We start from the raw sequence: 19516 nt of genomic DNA on the forward strand, positions 1-19516 counted from the left end.
GGCACTTGCTGCCATGATCTAGTTGAACAGTTAGAACATCGGCTGGACTAGATGATCTTATAGGTCTCTTCCAGTCTTGAAATTCTGTGATTCTGTGATTCTGTGATTCTGATTCCAGCCACTTTAGCACCATCAGTGTGGGCGAGTCCAAGAGAAGAACTTGCCCGAGCACAGATGCACAAAGAGAGCCGTTCCCAGTGCAATGTTCTGGGTCTGGTTGCATTCCATAGGGACCCACATGCTCCAGATTCCCCAAGAGTGTGGGTTACTGAAGCAACAGGAGAGCAAATTCAGGATGGCTGCTGATCGGGGCACTGCTACCGAGTGCTGATGTGTGTAGCGACAGAAAGGACAGGATTGATTCAGGGTGACCCCCACGTGGGGAATAATGTGCTTTGGCTCTATGATTAAGAAGGTTAAACAAATGCTTTCTTAAGCTATGTTATATTACACTAGTACTATATTAAAACTATACTAAAGAGATACTTCACTAAAAAGCTACTAAAGAAAAACTCGTGACTGTCTCCAGGCAGTCTTTTATCTAATTAACTAATCAGTCTAAACAACTATCACTAAAATCCAACTAACAAATCACTTTCAGAAAACAATCACTATAACACATTCTTCCTATACTAAAAAACAAGAACAGCCAGTAGAGATTAGAATTGTTTTCTCTTCTTCTCTAAGTTTCTCACTACCTTCCCTTAAAAAAAAACCTAGGAGAGAGAATTATATCTCTCTCCATTCAAAGAATGTAAATACCACAGTACAGTAATGAGAGATTATAAAAGTGAGATCTGTCTGTTTATCTATGTATCTATTTAAATCCTCCTGACTCTGCTCCAAAGCAGTGGAAGATGCAAAGCTCACCTAAAGGCATCCCTTCAGGAGAGACAAACAGGACACGGCAGAAGCAGAGGGAGGCCCTCACCACACCCTTGAGAAATGCCACCCCTTCCCTGTCAGCTGCCTGAGAGGCTGTTGGAGCTTCAGTCCCAGATGGCCCCTGATTGTAGGGCCAGGGTCACTTTGGAATCTGTGCCTCCCCTCGGGCAGAGAACGACCCAGGAGAGCAGCAGCACAGTGCTTTGGGAACGTGTGAGCCCAGCAGTCTGTGAGTCTTGGCCCACAAAGGGTGTATGGGAAGTTGAAATCCATCTTCTCTTGCTTTCTGTGCAGGTGCTTCTAGGGAAAGAGCAGGAGCACACTGCCTTATCTGAGATGCCATGCCAGAATCAGGGAGTGCTGTTCCCTGCCCGAGGGCAGGAAGAGCAGCTCAGGCAGCAGGTGGAAGAGCCACAGGAGAATGGCCAGGTAAGCCTGACTGGCCAGGGCACAGAGGGAAGGGCAGGGAGAGGGGCATAAACCAGAGCTCTTGGGACTGAGGAGGCCAGGAGTCCCACAGGCACTGGAAGGACAGAGCCTTGCAATCTGCAGAGATCAGCACCAGGACAGGATGGTTACAGTGGAAGCAGAGCTGGGTAGGGAAGCAGAAAGAAGGGGCTGAATAAATGTGATTTTGAGGCTAAAAGAGGGAAAAGCTGAGCTTGATGGCAGCTCTCAGTCACTTGCTCTGCTTTTGTGTGTACAGAACATCAAGGCAGAGCCACAAGCAGAGCTGCTTGAAGCTCAGAGTGCCATCATGGCAGTGAAGAGGAGGAATGAAGACATCCAAGAGGAGAAGAATCTCCCTTTGCAGAGGGGCAATCAACAAAAACAGGTGAATGAAGGAATGGCAGCCACTCTACTCATGAAAGAGAGTCCTTTCCATTGTTGTTTACAGAAAATTGACAAACAGATGCAGGCACAGCTGCAGGAAACTGAGGCTAGGACCAAGGCAAGGAAGAAGAGGCTAGACGAAAAAATTAAAATCATCCAAGAGAAAATGAATTGCCTCCTTCAGGAGCAAAAGGCTCTAGAAAAGCAAGTGAGGGAAATAGCCATCAGCACTGCAGTCACCCAAGGGTGGTTTCTGCCCTCCTTGCCTTTCCAGTGCAGAGCAGCAGGGGTGGGTGATGCCTCTGAGTGCCATCCTGATGAGGCCTCTGTCAGAGCTGCTCTCAAGGACACTTCCTGCTCTGCTGGATCTCAGCTGATGCTCTAGACAGTGGCATTACTCCTTTGGCCATTTAGCCAGCAGTCATGAACTCCTGCTGGCTTCTTCCAGGTGACCTTGTTTCTTGAGGTGTTTTTGCAGGTGAACATGGTCACTCACATAGATTTGGAATACGAGCTACAAGCTGTCTGTATCCCTTGCAGATCTGCTCCTGTCCTTTTCTTTCTTCCCAGTCGATGGCTCCTGGCTGACGGGCACAAGCTGTAGTCTCTGACTGCTTTGTTCTGTTTGACTTGAGGTGGAAGTGTCGCCATCCTACCTGGCAGCCTGCAGAGAGTTCCAGCAAATGACGGGCAACCAAGAGCCCCGAGGCTGGCATGAGGCCCAGGAACTGACCCACCCAGAGATGCTGCAGGATAAGCATGTCCCGAGGAAGGTGCAGAAAAAGAGAATTTCATGGCAGGAGGTAGAATATTAGAATGAGGAGCTGCAAATGTATCTGCAGACCTAGGAGGGGGAAAGGAGTCTTTGAGAGAAGTGGAGCGGTCGTTGCTGCAGTCATCCTTTAGAACAAGAAACTGGCTATGAACTCGAGTCAAACCAGCCTTTGCTTTTGACCATTTGGTTTCACAAGGGGACATCCAAAGCAATCCAGTTGAAGAGCTCTGCATGTGGCTGACAGCAGCTTCCTAAGAGCTTGCATTTCAAATGGCAATCTCTCTTGCATTTCAGGGCAATCTCTGTCACACCTTCCTGACATCAACTCATTTCTTGTCTCAGATCTACACCGACTCTGACACTGAAGCTGCTGCAGAAGCCGCAGTGCCGTCCCAAGGAGCCTTTGCTCTCCAGCTGAAGAAGTGGAGCCTGAGCCCTTGGTTCACCTCCCGTGCTGACCCAGCTGCTGCTCAGCAACAGGAGATGGCAGGTGACTCCCTGGAGCAGCAGAGTACATCTGGTGTCTTTCTTATCTGAGGGACAGTGTGTTGTGTGCACATGTCAGCATAGCTGTACCAAGGGTTCTGATCAGTTTAGTGTCACAGAAGTGCTGGCAGTGCTCCGAGGCAGCAAGAGAGAGCTCTGGGTGTTCCTGCTGCCTCTGAGGGCAGCTTAGACTGGCTGGAGTTTGCCTGAGCTTCCCTCTCTGCCGAAGGCAGAATCAGGGATTGTTCCTGGATCAGCAGAAGGCGGTGACTGCTTGAGTCCTAGCCACTGGCAGAAGCCCTGCTGAGATCAGTCTCTAGGAGAACACATCAAGCCCTTTGTGATTCTGCAGCACAACCCAATGAATCTGCTTCTTGCCCTTAACAGCTGCCAGTGCTGTGCTCTCAGATAAGATCTGGTAGGGTTGAGAAGAGAGCCCAGTGGATTCTGTGTCTACCATCACCTGTTGGGACAAAAAGGGCACTGATCTGTGCCTGGGTGTGGCTGATCTCAAAGCCCATCCTGTTGTGTCCTGAATGGGGGTAACAGCTTGTCTGGGGCTCAGGCTCACTCTGGCTTCTTCCCATCAGTGCCTGTCAGTGCTCATGCTTGGGCTTTGCCAGCCTTGCTGTGGTCACTGCCCTGCCCCTGAGGGCTGTGGGAATGCAGAGGCTGGAGCCTTCCTTAGCTGGGAGGGTCCCGCTGCTGCCCGGCTGCTGCAGCGCGGAGCTGCCTGAGGCTGCAGCCGCTTCTCTGGGCCGGCTTCTGCCTCGCACGGCCTGGACTCACCAGAGGGTCAGCATCTCCTCTGGGCAGCTCTCTGTGTCACAGGGATGCCTGAGGAGCTCTGCTGTCCTCTGTGCCCATGCCCGCCGTGCCGAGTTGGGAAGATGGGGACGTGTGCAGTGCCGAGAGGGCGAGTGCAATGGGAGTGACTGATCCGCGCTGTCAGGGTGAAGAGAAGCGGCGCGGTTCTTCATGCGGGGCAAGGGCGTCTTTGAGCTCAGCCTGCTCATAAAGGGCGAGGGTCCTGATGCTGAAAGCCCCGTGGGGATTGGTTCTAGCATGAGCTGCTCTGGTTTACAAACACAGAGGCATTCTTCTGGCAAACTGCTGCAAGGTGGAAAAGATGGGAACACTTGGCAATATTCCTCCTGTCCTGAACTTGGCATCTGTTCAGAGGAATTGATTCTAGATGTCCTGGTGCACTTAATCTTAGCAAGTAGGAAACCTTTTATAAATCTCACAGTGTTTATTCCCAAGAAAACAAAGGCACTGTTAGTTCCAGCTCTCCTTAATGTTTCTAGATGACCAACTTACTTGCCTTGGTAGGCATTCTCTTCTGGCCTCAGTCTCCTCTGAATGTATCTCCCTGTGCTTCCCTGTGTGCCTGCTGTCAAGAGGTCTCTCCCTTCAAAGGATGCTGGAAATCAGTCTCTGTGCCAGCCACTTGTGCTGTGGGCCTGCTGTTCTTTTCTTGTTGTTCCAGTTGCTGTTCCTGTTGTTGTTAGCCAGCTGTCCACAAAGGGAGGGCTCAGAGCTCCAGACAGTGGGGCTGCCTTTTGTATCTCCTAGAAGGTGAGATCTCTGCTTTGAAGTGAACATCTTGCATTTTGTTTCCCTCAGGGAGAATGGTGAAGATGGAAAATCCTATTCTAAAATACACTGAACTGGAAAATATTGGCAGTGGGTGAGTCCAAGCAATGTTAATTTTACAAAACTATGCATCAGATGTTTTGCTGGCGGAATAGGTATCAAGTGTGAAGTCAGACAAGCTGCAAATGTGTTCAGTCACTGGGCTTAGATTGTCAGTGCTGATCAGAATTTCTAAGTGTGCTCAGAAGGCATTGTCAAACACATCTCAATGTTTCCAGTGTCCTGCAGGTCTGCGGTATTTATAGCACAGATCTCCTGTGTGGGCTGGCTTTCACTGCAAGATCTAAATGGCTTCTCCTCTCTCTGCTTCTGTTTTGTTTCTAGGACTTTTGGAGATGTTTGTAAAGCACTTGACACTGCCACAGGAGGAGAGGTAAATGTCAACAGCCCCTGCAGACTCTGCTGCACTTGAGGGCTTTCCCCTCTGGTGTGAGCTGTGGCTGGAGCTTTGGGCAGAGCTGTGCTGAAAAGGCACAAGAAGCACAGACTGGTGCCAGCCCACAGAACACATTTGGGACTTTGTCCTCCTCAGCTGCTGGAAGGAAGGCACGGAGGGCAGCAGTTCCTTTCAGAGAAGGACGCGCTCACTCGCTCTCCATTGCTAAAACAAAGGTGGTGCCTGCAAGCACCTCACTGCTCTTTGGGGCTACAGCTTCGGAGTCCTGAATTCTCATTTCTGGCTGCCAGCAAATCCATCTGAAAGTTACTGGTAGTTCCTTAGCCACCTGCAGTGCTGCACTTGGGAACTGCACATAGGGAGAGATCTGCAAGGTGTCCCTGAAAGCCCTAAGCCCTGCCCATAGCCCAAGATGTATCCACAGATTATTAAGTTCTGAGTCCCAAACAAAGCAGCAGAGAGTGTGGTCAGAGGTTTGTGGGTGATAACTGAGACACTGCTGTTACCAAGTGGTCAAGGCAAAATGTCAGTGGCCCCACGTGTCCTGTAACTGGCTCCCAAGGGAGCAGAGAAATGGGCTGCTGGAATGTCAGTTCCTGATTACTGCAGTGCCTAATCACAAGGCAGTTTGGCACAGCTCAGCTGTGTCATTGCAAAATCACTTGCTCCACGTGCCTTGTGGTCTCATGCCACCAACGTCTCAAGTTACTGATTTTCAATGTCGTTTTAGGTGGCCATCAAGAAAATACAGCTTCAAGGACTGAGGAAGAAGGAACTAAAAGTCAACGAACTCATGGTCATGAAGGTGAATAGAAATCCCAACCTGGTCAACTGTTTAGACAGGTGAGTTGTGCTTTTGTCCCATGAATGTTTGTTTGCATGTTGCAAACATGCAAGGTAAAATCCCACTTTGGTCACTGGCAGAAAATAGAGCTGTAATTATTGGCTAATTATTATTGCTCTTTTCATCTCCAGTGGATGGGAAGAGATTGCATTTTGTCTGCATTAGTCTTCGCTGGCACATGGTATTTGAAAATTGTTCAAAAACCCGGATGAGTTGTGTCTTACTAAATCAATGATCTCTACATTCACAGCCACCACTTTGTTTTGGAGCTTGATTTTTTTCAAGTGTCTTCTAAACTAACAAGGATTTCCCTTGGATTGTTGCCACTGTTTTCCATTGCTATGCATGCCAGGAAGACTAGATACTTTTTTTCCAGAAACACCATGCATGACAGGTTTTTTTATCTGGGCTGTTACTAAACTGCACATTTTGCTTGCTGCCCATCTAAGACATCTCCTTTTTTGCAGCTGCGCCTTTCTCCTTGAGACTGCACAGATGGCAAACAATGCACAGCCAAGAGGGAATGTCTCTTCCTTTATTTTGTCTTTGTCTCAAAGGGACCTGAAAAGAAGAACCAACCTGTCTTTTCCAAACAGCAACTTAGCCATGTACATTCATCTCCATGCCCTTGTTTCCTTCTTTCAGCTACCTTGTGGGTGAGGAACTGTCCCTGGTTATGGAGTACATGGATGGAGGCACTCTGAGCAATGTCATCAGCCAGACCTACCTGTCGGAAGATGAGATGGCAGCCATCAGTCGGGAGGTCAGCAATCCCACCTGTGTTTCCAAGGGCTTCGGCAGGATTGTCTGGGAAACGGGCTCAGAGCTGCAGTGATTTCCTGTGCCGAGTTTTGTTTCTGTGTTGCTGGTATGCTATGGGCAAGTAAAAGCATCTCAAGGGAAAGGCCTGCCAGTGCCCCTGCACTCCCTGTACTCAGTGCCAGTACTCTTATCTCCTGCTGTTGTATTCTCGCTCTGTCTCTTGTATTTTTATTTGTATTTTCTGTTCTCTACCTTGCCTCTCTAAATGTTTGCCTGGAGTCTGTCTTCGCTGCATTCCTTGCCTGTAAAAGCAAAGTGCTGGTGGCAGGATTTGAAAAGACCAGCAAAGAAAAAAGACTCATTTCTCACAGTCCTCAGCTGAAAAGGATAGAAGTGCAGCCAAAATGCTCTTTGCTTCCGCAAAGTGACTGGTGTGATACTTCCAAGCCTGTGCTGAGGCCAGCAAGAAAATCTTTTCCATGCAGCCTCCCACACAAAAGTGATCCACTAAACACCAAAGGGAGGGACTTTTCCTTTCCAAACCCCTCCTTTGTCCTCTGCATGGAAAAAGCAGGTCCACTGCAGCAGGAGTCGTCCTGGCTGGTTTGCAGGGGACAGCCTACAACAGCAGGTGCTGTTGCTCTTTCAAAAGCTGATGTGCCTTTCCTCAGAAAGGTCCTGCTCTGCAAGTGTTGGAGCAGCAAGCTCTTCCTCTCAGTGGCCATGACTGTTCTGCCATTACTCCCCATTCCCCCATTCGATTCTTTGTCTCCTTTCTTGTGTGATGAAATCACATCACTCATTTTTGCCCTCCTGTTTCTGTTTTCTCGCTCAGTGCCTGCAAGGACTGGATTTTCTTCATTCAAACCATGTCATCCACCAAGATGTGAAGAGCAGCAACATCCTTCTCAGAACGGACGGTTCTGTCAAGCTGGGTCAGTATATTCTTGGTCAGGTGCAGCTTTCCAGGGATGTGGGTGTGGGGCTGCTTGGCGTGACTGCCAGCTCCCCAAAAATGGTGCTGGTGGCAGTGCAGGGACCCCTGCTGCGAGCTGAGGGCACAGTTGGAACGTGCACAGAGGTATAAGGAACCACAAGCAGTCAAGAGTGGCCTTGCTCTGTGTGTGTCCCTTCTAGACAGAGGGATCTACAATCTAAAGCTTCAGGGGAATGAAGTCCACTGCTGTAAGCAGCATTAAGAAACCTGGGTTTTTTTGGAAGTGGCCAATTCCATACTCCCTTGGCTAAAGCCCCAAGGAAATCGAGCGTGGACAGTTCTCCAGGAGATTCAACAGCACATTCTTAGCCTGAGAGTGAGGAATTCTTTTGCTTGGTTTCCTAATTGGAGCTGGCTTTCATGGTTTGTTGTTTTCTCCACAGCTGACTTTGGCCTCTTTGCTCAGCTCAGCCCTGAGCAGGGCAGATGGAGCTCCGTGGCCGGCACTGCTGGGTGGCTGGCACCTGAAGTGGTGACAGGTCAACCATGTGGCCCCAAAGTGGACATATGGTCTCTGGGAATTGTGGGCATCGAAATGGTGGAACAAGAAGTTCCTTCCTGGAATGCAACTCCTGTCTTGGTAAGGTGTAAATACTCACTGATCCCACTGTCTTTCTCACCTGTCCCGTGTTCTGTGTGCCATTGGACAAAATCCCATTGCCATCTGCTGGCACCACTTCCACCAAGGTCCCCTTCTAAAAATGCCCCTGCAACACACCAGCATCTGCTGTAGCTTTGGTTGTATCAGAAAGGGAAGTGGCGGTTCAGATACCTAACCAGTTTAGAAACCTGCCATTTTGGCCTCCAGCCATGCCTGGCATTTCTCACTTGTTTTTTGAACAATGTTGGAACTCTGTTTCTGAAGGACAAGAATTTTTCAGTGGACAGGGTAGACATGTGATAAATATCCTGAGAAATAGAGGTTAGACCTTCCCAGTTTCAATTTTATAGAAAACATAGGAAAAAAGGAAAAAGAAAAGTAAACAAAAAAGGAAAAGAGAAAAAAAACTACTACCAAAGAAATGCCCAAGCAGTTCTGCTTGCTTTTTCATTTTTTAAATGCAGCTCTTCTCTTCCATTCTGTAGCATCTTTTCCAAATCCTGTGGTTGTTGAAACTTTCAGGCTTTCAAGTCATCTGTACATTGTTCAGTCACATGTGTGGGTGGCCTGGATAAGTTTTGGATGTGTTTTTCTCCGACTGCAGTTAGAATTGTTTGCCAAACCCTTGGCTGTTTCTTGGTACTTTAACAAGTTGATGAGCTTGCAGGCAGGTGCCTGGGCTGGGATCCAGCGTGGACAGTTGACACCGGTGCTGTGTTTCTTTACCTCAGGAGCAGGGCCATCCCTGGCCTGCACTGTTATAATGACAGGGAGGGCTCCAGCTCCCCACCATGGCCAGTGGCTGAGCTCAGCTGAGAGTCAGGATAAAACCCTCGTGTGGGTTTTATGGGAAAAGGACAGAAAGCCGCATAAATTATTTGTACACAAGGGGAGTGCATTGCCATTTCTGGCTTTGAAATTCTCCTTTGGGTTGAAGAGGATAATAGCAAAGTCTCTTTGGTCACCATCTATTTCAGTGCCATGAGCACAGAGTTATCATGACAGTGGTGGGCATTTTTATGGAGACGCCAAGGCCTCTTGCCATTGTTATTTTTGTCTATTTGAGATGGATTCTGCAAGTTGAGGTTTGAATAGTTCCAAGTCGGTGTCTTATGTTTCTAAATACCATCTTGCAAAAGCAGAATGAGCTCTCTCCTTCTGACTTGTCAGCGTGTTAGAGCTTGGTTCCACATGAACCACACTGGATAATGATCAGCCAATGTCTTGCCAATCTACACTGTAATTCCTTGGCCTGAGGAGTATCAGAAAGACCTGCTGAGCTCCATGGACACTGTCAGCTGCATGGAAGTGAGCATCCTTGGCCTTGCTGAAGAAACTGGAGCTCAGCTTAGGTTAGATGCTCTTGAGCAGGAGAAAGGCTGGAATCGTCAGGTGTTTCCAGAGGCCTGCGTGCCCAGAGGGACTGAGTTCTGGGGAGCAGCTGGATGTTTCTGCACATCATGGAAGGGGATTGCCAGACAGCTCAAGCCTCACCACAGGCAAACACTCCCCAGCTCTTCTCAGGCAACATTTGCTTTGGGTTTCAAGTTGTTCCCACTTGTCTGTCTGTGAAGATGCCCCTAAAACCACAAGGCAAGCCTCTCAGAACTGGTGTTACATTTCCAGAAATGAAGAAAAGAAGCCCAAACACATGAAAGTTGCTAAGGCACTGGTTTTTAGAGAGGAACTTAACCCCCTGTGCAGTTTCTTCTCACTGGGAAACGTGCCTGAAACCTGGGCATGAGGGTGTAAAAGCCACAGAGTCTCTTCTGCTTCTTGTGCAGTGCTGCTGAAACACTCAGTGACCGTGTTTCTCTCCCAGCCCAAGCCACATTCTGCACGTCACCAAGCCAGAGCCTGGTGATGTGGAGAGCCTGCCAAAACCTCCCATTTGTTTCCTGGCACTTTCTGGGATGGGCCTACCATTCATGCATTGACTTGAGTAGCCAAATGAGTAGAGGGTGATCATAGGGATGGAACCTCTCCTTCTGATTTGACCATGAAAGGTTTTTCTTTTCCATGTAAGGAAAGCAGAAATTTTCAGACTGCTGAGAAACAGAGCTGCAGCTGGCTCCTGTGTGTCCAAGCAGGCGTTTTCATCCCAGTACATTTGTGCATGGATCATAATGTGTCTGTGTTGAAGATGAGATTCCAAAGATTTGTTTCCTTACCTGAGGAATACCTGGTGGATTTCCTTTCTTTCCCTCCAATTCCCATTCTTTTCAAGAACAAAGCAAAAAGCTTGATTAGGTTTGTTTTGTGGCAGCGGTGCTTAAGGGACCAACAAGCACTGCAGAAATACTTTCCATGTACTAACCCTTGGATACAGTAGAGTTAGTATAGCAAAGTCCTTCTTCGAAAAAGCCTCTCAAGCTGGTATGAATCCTCAGGGAAGGAAATGTGCTTGTGCTGATGTAGTTCCCACTAATTAGGTCAGTCAATGTAATCAGCTGCCAAGGCAAGATCTGTGAGATGTTGGAGAGGCTGTGGCTGCATCAGGGTTTGGGTTTTTCGGTTGGTAAAGGAAAGTCATCTCTGGGTCTCTGCCAGGGCAGAAACTGCCACTACAGAGTGGAGCTTAATCAGTGGGATCTGGGAGAGCAGTGACAGATGGGAAAGAAGCAGGTGGAGCCTGGTGTCTCCTTTTTCCCCAGCCCCAACTCCTGATAGCCACAGGAGGAAGACAAAAGCTGCAGCAGCCCAACCTATTTTCATCTTGCCTGCGTGACTTCCTGAGCTGCTGCCTGCAGAGAGACGAGGCGCGGCGCTGGTCTGCCAAGGAGCTCCTGCAGGTAAAATGTGAAGGGGCTGCAGGTGAAACAGGCTCTGAGGGATGGGCTCCTCCTCCACTCAAGCCCAAGGCAGCAGATGAGCCCCCTTCCTCCTCATCTCCACTCTTGGTGCTCTTCAAATGAAAACAGTGAGGAATCCTAGACTGGGCTGGGCTGGCAGGGCCCTGTAAATGTCCTCTGGTGCAAGTGTCCTGCAATGAGCAGGGACATCTTTAAAGACATCAAGTTTCTCAGAGCCCTTTCCCACTGGAGCCGGAATGGTTGCAGGGATGGGGCACCTACAAGCTCTTGGGGCAAGCTGTGCCAGGGTCACACCATGCTCCAAGTAAACAAGTTCTGATTAGATCCTATTTGTGTTAAAAAATATTCATCCACATCCTATTGTAACTGGCCCTGTTAAAAAAGATGTCCTCTACTTTCCTCAAAGCCACTCTGAAGTTTTGGAAAGTGGCAATAAAGTCTCCCTGGGGCCTGTTCTTCACAAAACTGAGCAACCCCACCTCTCTCTGCATTTCCTGAGTCAGAGAGGTCCTCTGGCTGTTTCTGTCACCTTCTTTTGTAATTTGGTGGGGTGTTCAGTTTTATGTAATGGCAAAAAAATTGAAGTAGAGCAATGCAGGGTACAGAGACATGAAATGGTGGTGGAGGAACCCAAGGAAGCCAGTCCCAGCTGAGCAGTCAGAGATTTGGCTGTGGGCAGGAGGGGCTGTGGGGGGCTCACTGTGAGCCTCTGAGGGGCCCTGGTTGGTGCCCCCCAGCCCACCCTCAGAGGTTTCTGCCATGCAAACAGGGACAGCTGGGAGGGACTTGTCCCAGCCCCATCTGCGGCCTGGCACGCTCAAGCAGACGGGAACTGTGCCAGGGTTACTGGCAGGTTGTGTGGCAGAGAGGGAACTGCAGGGCCCAGTGCCACTGGGCTGGCCCTGCTGGGAAGGAAGGTGCCATCCAGCACACGAGGGGCAGGGCATGGAAAGGCAGACACTGCTTTCTGTCCCTGTGGCAATCAGCACAGTGCCTGTCTTTCAAAGAGAGGGACCAATGAGAGGCTTTGGAGTTTCCTGAAAAGAAGAAACTCCAAGGACAGAAAGCACCATTTCTAGAGCACTGGCAGGGCTAAAATCTCAGCAAGATGAAGACACCTGTATAAATGGATGAGTGGGATTCTGGGCCAGGTTTGCCTGTGATGGAAAAGTCTGCACATAAAGATGGAGGTGTAGACAGTCCCATTGTTCTTCTTCCTGCATCCTTCTAGGAGCAGGAGGAATCCTGTGAAGCACTGAGTTTGGAAAGTCATTGTTCATTGTTTTTTGTTGATCTGTTTTTTTTCCCTTTGGGCAGCATCCATTTGTAAGATTTGCTGAGCCTGCGTCCAGCCTGGTGCCACTGATTGTTTCAGTGAAGAAGAGGAGGGAGACAAGAATGTGATAATCACATCAGGACCATTTATTCCTCAATCAGTTTAGAGTAGGATTGTAGGTTAGGATTAGGATTAGGATTAGGATTAGATTAAGGATAAGGATAAGGATAAGGATAAGGATAAGGATAAGGATAAGGATAAGGATAAGGATAAGGATAAGGATAAGGATAAGGATAAGGATAAGGATTAGGGTTAAGGTAAGGGTTAGGGTTAGAGTAGGATTGTCTAATAGGACTGCAGAGTAGGATTGAGAATCAATAAAGTTTCTGAAACCACAACTCACCTTGAAGATTCCCTTCCTTCTCACTCTGCGAATAAACTCGAGAATTCCTTCTGAATTGTCTGTTGTTTCTTAAAGGTGGAAAGTGAAACAGTGTCTTTGGCATGGTGTGAAAGTGGGGAAGGATGTTCTTCATTCATCCTCTCCAGACCACACTGCCTTTGGAATATGGCCCACTGGTCTGTTTTCGGCCATCTTTGGTACTTCTATTTTAGGCAGAAAGGGCAATGGCATTTAAAGGCAAAAGCACAGGAAGAATGGGGCAGCCCAAACATCTTATACAGATGCAGGCCTTCAGCTGTGACTGGAGAGCATTTGGGCTGCCTAAATGCAATAATCTCTTTGGCTGGAGGAGAGCCTTGCTCAAGTGAGAAAGCAGAAAGATCAGAGAGGGTGCTTGGGGAGGTCTCCTGTGGTGCAGAGCTGTCAGCGCCTGTGAGGCGAGAGCGGGCCCGGCCTTGCCCAGGCTGGAGCCCCGGCAGAGGCAGGCTGGAAGGAGGCCCTTGGAGCTGTAAGAGGCAGCAGCCGAGACCTGGGTGCCTCTTGCTGGGAGCGGGCGAATCCTCCGCTCTCAGAGCCCAGGTGGCAGCTGGCTGCTGCCGAGGGGAAGCGCAGCCGTGCTGGGCATAGCCCGGCCTGGGGGCCATGGCCATCTGGAATGTGCCCAGGAGCAGAGAAAGGCTAAGGGCAGCCGCGGGCCGCTGGGCTGGGTGAGGATTCCTCCTCTTCTGCTGGCTGCCCTGCAACTCCTGGCAAAGGCCAGCAGTGTGTGCAGCACTCTGGGCACCGGGGCAGGGAGCCGGGCTGCTCGGCAGGCTGGAACACAGGGCAGCTCCTTCAGGCCCGGCACTTGTGCCAGGGGAAGCGAGGCCAGCGTGAGGCAGGGACAGCTTGGCAGGGCCCATCTGCAGGAGCCAGTGCCTCACGCAGCTCTGGGAGGAAGCGCCTGCAACCCTGCAGTTCTGCACTGAGCCAAAGCAAAGGTGAGAGATGCAGAGTGTTTGGCAGAAATATTCAGGCCCACCAGGCCAGCCTGCTTTGTGCTCTGTGGCACACAGCAAGCGCTGTGCAATGCAGCTCTGAGCTGCTGGGAGAGAGGCACATCAGGGATGTGCCTGAGGCATGTGCTTGAGGAGTAAACTGATTTGGAAGGGGGCAGAAGGGTTTCAGCAGGCTATTTGCGTTTTCTTCATTAATTTCTGAAAGAAAGTCATAATGTGTTGCACACAGGTAGGGTTATTAGAAAAGAAAGGCCTTATAAAATCAGGCCTACCTATTGTTATGTTTGCCCGATTATCCCATCATAAAAAAACCCCCAAACAATATTAAAAGTAGTAGCAATTTTAATTGAATATTTAAAATATAAAAATCTAAAATTGGATAGAATAGAATTTGATTAAAATAAGGGATAATTTGTTTCTAATAATAGCGCATAAGCAACAGATAACTGCGGGGTACGGAGTGCAGGCCTCTGGGACCCTTGCCACATCACATACAAGCTTGCCAAGTGAATATTCATCCTTATATACCATGTGTCAATGCCGTCTCCTCCCATTTTCGATTCTTCACACTTCTACCTCTGCCCTCATCATCACCTTTACCATCCATATGCCACCACTTGGTTGGTGGTCACGCAAGTCTTTGGGGGTCATCTGATGAAGATTTTGTAGTCCTCCTCTGTGTCCTTTAATTAACCTTTGGGTTACACCAAGCCAATACAATGTAAGCCAAAACTAACATAATTACTACATCTGAGTATTTTGGAGAGTTTTGTCAAAGAGTGGCTTGAGGAGAGAGGACACAGCTGAATTAATTTGGTAAAGATGTCCTAACTAGGGCAGAGGCCTTTTTGCAGGCAGGTGTCTGTTGGGAATTTAGCTGACTAGACAATGGAAAAGTACAAGACCGTGGCTAATTCCAAATCTTGCACCTGCAAGATAACGTGTCCTTGGGCCTAGCTGAGTATGATAAAGAAATGGACAGTGAGACGTGAGAAGTAGAGAACGTAGGCCCAAAGGAATGAGGAAGAGCTGATGGTATAGTTTAACCAATAGATTGCTTGGCTTACAGAATATTCATAAGCTTATTATTTGCTGTATAAGTGTTTGATGCTTTCTTCAATAAACTGGACCTGTGATGAACAATCTGGTGTCCTGGCCTCCTTCCTTCAACAGAGTATCAAGGCAATAAATCCCTTATAATTAGCATTTTCCTGGGACACAACCAGAGTTCCTTCTTTGTTAATTTTTAGCAACCATTATCTCTTGCTTTCCTCCTGTTCCTGAACATCTGCGGGGGGGGGGGGGGGGGGCATGGTTCCCCTCCTCTCCCTTTTTCTTCAGCATTAATAATTTTACCTGTTTTAATATTTACAAATATTAATTACTGTATCAATATTGATTCTTGTTTCAATTGTTATCAGCACGAATCATACCTATTTACCACACTGTGGTAAATTCCCAGCTGGCCTGTTCCATCTTCTACGTGCAGCCAGCTAACTTCCCATGGGAACAGTCATGAGTGCAGTTAGCACAAGCTATTGTGCTAAGAAAACTGTTTGCATCTGTAATAAACAAGAAACCTGTCCCATGAGCATCCACGAAAGAAAAATGTAATCACCTGAGTAACAGTGAGTCTTAAAAAGAGAGAGTCTTAACATGTACACACTAATACACCTTCTAAGCAATAAATTGTGTGGCAAGGAAACTACCAGCCAGTTGAAGTTGAACACAAGTCTGTGAAAACAGTATAAAAATTAGTTATGTGAATAAAGAATTGGCTTTTCCTGCATGAAGAAACTGAGTCCCGGCTGCTTTATTGACACAGCAATGTGGCTTCACTCAGCAAGAGCACCTGCAGGGTGTATTGATGAAACACTGATGTTTGATTCTCAGAATAGGAAGGAGAGGCATTTAGTCTAACAAACAGGGCATAGTCTTTTGAATTCCTTTAGCTTTAACAGGAGTGCTGAACCATGTATTCCCCCACTGCAGTGCTTACTGTGTGCAAGTGGCTATCTTGGCCTTGAGAATAAGGAGAGTGGTCCTGCTAAGAAGGTAGCTGGAATGCATTCAAAAGGAAGAAAGTGTTTTAGGAGGCTCTTGACCACCAAAGGAGACTTTGAGGAATGGGAATATTTCCCAAATGACTGTGTCAGGAACTGGAGTCATGTCCCAGGCCCTGCCATATTTGATCCATGTTTGAGCAGGTTGACAAGACAATGAAGAAAAGTGTCTTGTTTAGCAGGTGGGACCATGACCCTTGAAAGAGAAACAATGGATTGGTCAATGGGTGAGCAGTCAAGCTTTGAAAGGAGAACAATGCACAATGCAGCCCTTGGTGGCAGGGAGTCATGCAGTCATCCTGAGCCATCATGGCCTCATCTCACACGCCAGCCATGTGTGAGCTGCTGCTCTAACTCCTGCTGTAAAATTCCACTCCTAAGCAGGAGATACAAGGCCTAGTTCTGGGCTGAAGGGTTGAGAAGGACAAGATGCACAGCGTTTTGATCCAGGGGATGTCCTGGAAGTGCACTGCCTACCTGCTCCTGCTGCGAAGCACCACGCTCCAACTCCTTCTCCTGTTCAGTGGATTTTTGGGAATCCAGAGGTCAGTATGTATTATATGCTACTGCAACTAATAGAATGAATTTGCTTTGCAAGCCCAGTTTTGTCCTGGGTTATTTTGTGCATGGGTCACCTGAACCTGTGACAATGACCAGCAGGGAGCTACAGGACACTCCTACTCTGATGTCAATAAATTCTGAGAAGTGATTGAAATATGTCAAAAAATTGGAGGTAATGTTTAGCCAGTAAGTTTCAGCAAAGTATTGAATGTGTCTTAGTTCCATGGATACAAACTACTAGGTGAGATTGCTGGGTGTGCAGGGCTTAGGGAAGTGATTCCCTGCGCACCCAGCACTGAAATCAAGTAATGCCTCCTTTCTAACCCTGAGCTGGCAGCAGGGATCAGGCCTTGCTTGGTCATTTTCATTTTGACAACTTCTGTTAGCGGCTAAGAAAGGTCCAAATGAAACCTCCTTCAGCTGTTTTCCTCTGGTTGATCTTTTTAGGCACCAAAGCTCTGTTCCACGGGTGGCCTGGGTGTGTGCAGAGCAATGCAGCCCCCAGAAAGCCCTTGGTTTCCCCACGAGTTGCCAGTTTGACTGCTTCCAAAGGGGAAGAAAGGCAGAGATGTACATTCACAGGAGGTCATGTCCAATAAAGGTGCAAATATGTGGGGAGATTTGTTAGCAATTATTTCAGCTGTTATGCCAAGCCAGTGCCTTCTCTCCTGCTTCTGTGCATTATAGGTGAGTAATGTAATAGTTGGCTCTCACAATTAAGAGACAGATATTATGTGGAGAGATATTATGTTCAAATGTAAAGTGCTGTTATTGTAATATGTCCTCCCATAGTCCTCTTTCTTATCCCCCTTGTAATAGTCTCGGTAGTCAGGGCATTTGGGGAGGGCTGGCTTATGACCAGCAGGCGGGGTGTAACAACAATTGACCTCCAATCAAGATGCAAGAAAGTAATCTCCACCACTGGACGGCAGAGAAAGAATTGACTGACAAAACATTGGGAGGGGCTAAGGGTAAAAAAAGCAGGGTATCCCTTTTGTAGATGAGCGTGTGGCTGCTAATCATGGAGACTTCCCAGTGCTGCAATCTTTCCTTTTACAGTCTTTTCTTAAGGTTTAATAAATCTTTAAAAACCTAAAGGTTGCCACCTTCTTGTAGTGACATCAGAAGGTTGCCTTGGTGCACGGAAGCCCTGAGTGTCAGAGCCCACTCCTATCTGCCTGACTGGGGTGTCCAGGGCACCTACACTGGAGCGCGGATACTTGCATGTATATACCTAGCTGCCCCTGTGGCTACAGACACCCCCGTTTTAGCTGAACGCCTTGACAGGAGCTTTACCAAACCAGTGGCATCCTAATGCTCTTTCTCTTTCAAAATCAGAAACTCAGTCACTAAGAAAGAGCAGGAAGACATACAAAAGCCAGGTAAGGATACACCCTAACCTAAGTAGAGAGGAAACATCTACTTACTTGTGAAATGTGTCATAAAATAGGCACCATAAGTAATGGCATAGGCAGCGAAAAGCAAAGGAGCAATTCACTCAATCATTTTAACACTGCCCTGCAAGTTTGCAGGCTGTGCTCACACAGTGGAAAAAGCAAGGCTCCTGTGAGTGTGCAACAGCCCACTGACAATTGCATCAATCAGAGGGAACAGAATTAGAATGATTGTGAAGTATGTGAATGAGGCTAGTTGGCCAATGATGATGAAGGGGTGTCCTACTGGCTGGCTGCCTACTCAGGTTAGGATGAGGACGTTGGCGACTAGGGTTCAGAACAGGATTTGTGATAGGGGGCGGAAGGGTATTGATTGTAGTTTTGATGTATGTAGTAGTGGGGTGAGGAATATGACGAGGATTGAGGCGGCTAGAGCTAGTAAGCCTCCTAGTTTGTTTGGGATGGATCGGAGGATGGCGTAAGCAAATAGGAAAGATCACTCGGGTTTGATGTGAGGAGGGGTGACAAGTGGGTTGGCTGGGGTGAAGTTTTCTGGGTCACCTAGGAGGTTGAGGGAGAATAGGGCTAGTGAGACGAGTAGGGAGAGCATTAGTACGAATCCTAGGATGTCTTTGATGGTGTAGTATGAGTGGAAGGGGATCTTGTCACAGTCTCTGGGAATGCCTAGCAGGTTGTTTGAGGCTGTTTCGTGGAGAAAGGTGAGATGGATGAGAGTAAGGCCTACGATGACAAAGGGAAGGAGGAAGCGGAGAGCGAAGAATTGGGTCAGTGTGGGGTTGTCGACAGAGAACCCTCCTCAGGCTCATTTGACTAGTGTTTGCCCGATGTAAGGGATGGCTGACAATAGGTTTGTGATTACAGTAGCTCCTCAGAATGATATTTGGCCTCATGGTAGGACGTATCCTACGAAGGCGGTTGCTATAAGGGTTAGGAGGAGGATGACTCCAATGTTTCAAGTTTCTTTGTTTAGGTATGAGCCGTAGTAGAGTCCTCAGCCGATGTGTGGGTAGATGCAGATGAAGAAGAAGGAGGCTCCGTTTGCGTGGAGGTTGCGGATGAGTCAGCCGAATTGTACGTCTTGGCATATGTGAGCGACAGAGGAGAAGGCTGGATTGGTATCTGCTGTGTAGGGCATAGCTAGCAGAAGACCTGTGACGATTTGAGTAATTAAGCAAACGCCTACTAGAGACCCAAAGTTTGATCATGTTGAGATGTTTGATGGCGCTGGGAGGTCGATTAGGGCTTGTTGATGATTTTGAGGATTTGGTGGTTTTTACGAAGGTTGAGGGCCATTGGTTATTTCTGTATGTGGCTACGAGGATATTGAGAATGGATAAGGTGAATGATCCTAAGTAAGCTTTGATTAGGCCTCAGTGGAGGGTGGTGGCAGTTTTGGTTGCTGTAAGTTGTAGGCTGGCTAGCCCCTCTGGACCTACTGTTTTGTATCAGGAGAGGTCAATTAGGTGGGATGCGATGTTCTGTCCTCCTTTGAGGAAGTTGGTTATACTTAGGCGGTGGGATAGGGGGTTAAAGTATCCTAGGGATGTTGAGAAGTTTGAGAAGGGGGCTTGTTTGGTCAGGATGAGAAAGCTTTAGCTTGGACAACAGGAGCAGGAGCCTCATGAGGGGCCTTCAGCATCTCCTCAGTGCATCCAAATATTTGAGCCACTTTTGGAAATGACTTTTCCCCCTTTTTTTTTTCTTTTTTTCTTTTTTTTTTTTTTTTGTTTTTTTTTTTTTTTTTTTTTTT

The 19516-nt window shown here is 48.0% G+C and overlaps 1 pseudogene; it reads right to left on the reverse strand.

Annotated features, from left to right (window-relative positions):
• The window catches only part of LOC134434588 (cytochrome b-like), a 52713-nt pseudogene extending 33654 nt beyond the window's left edge, over window positions 1–19059 (reverse strand).
• Window positions 19060–19516: the final 457 nt, after the last annotated feature.

This window comes from Melospiza melodia, unplaced genomic scaffold, assembly GCF_035770615.1.
Source record: "Melospiza melodia melodia isolate bMelMel2 unplaced genomic scaffold, bMelMel2.pri scaffold_44, whole genome shotgun sequence".
In the NCBI taxonomy this organism is placed as follows: Eukaryota; Metazoa; Chordata; class Aves; order Passeriformes; family Passerellidae; genus Melospiza; species Melospiza melodia.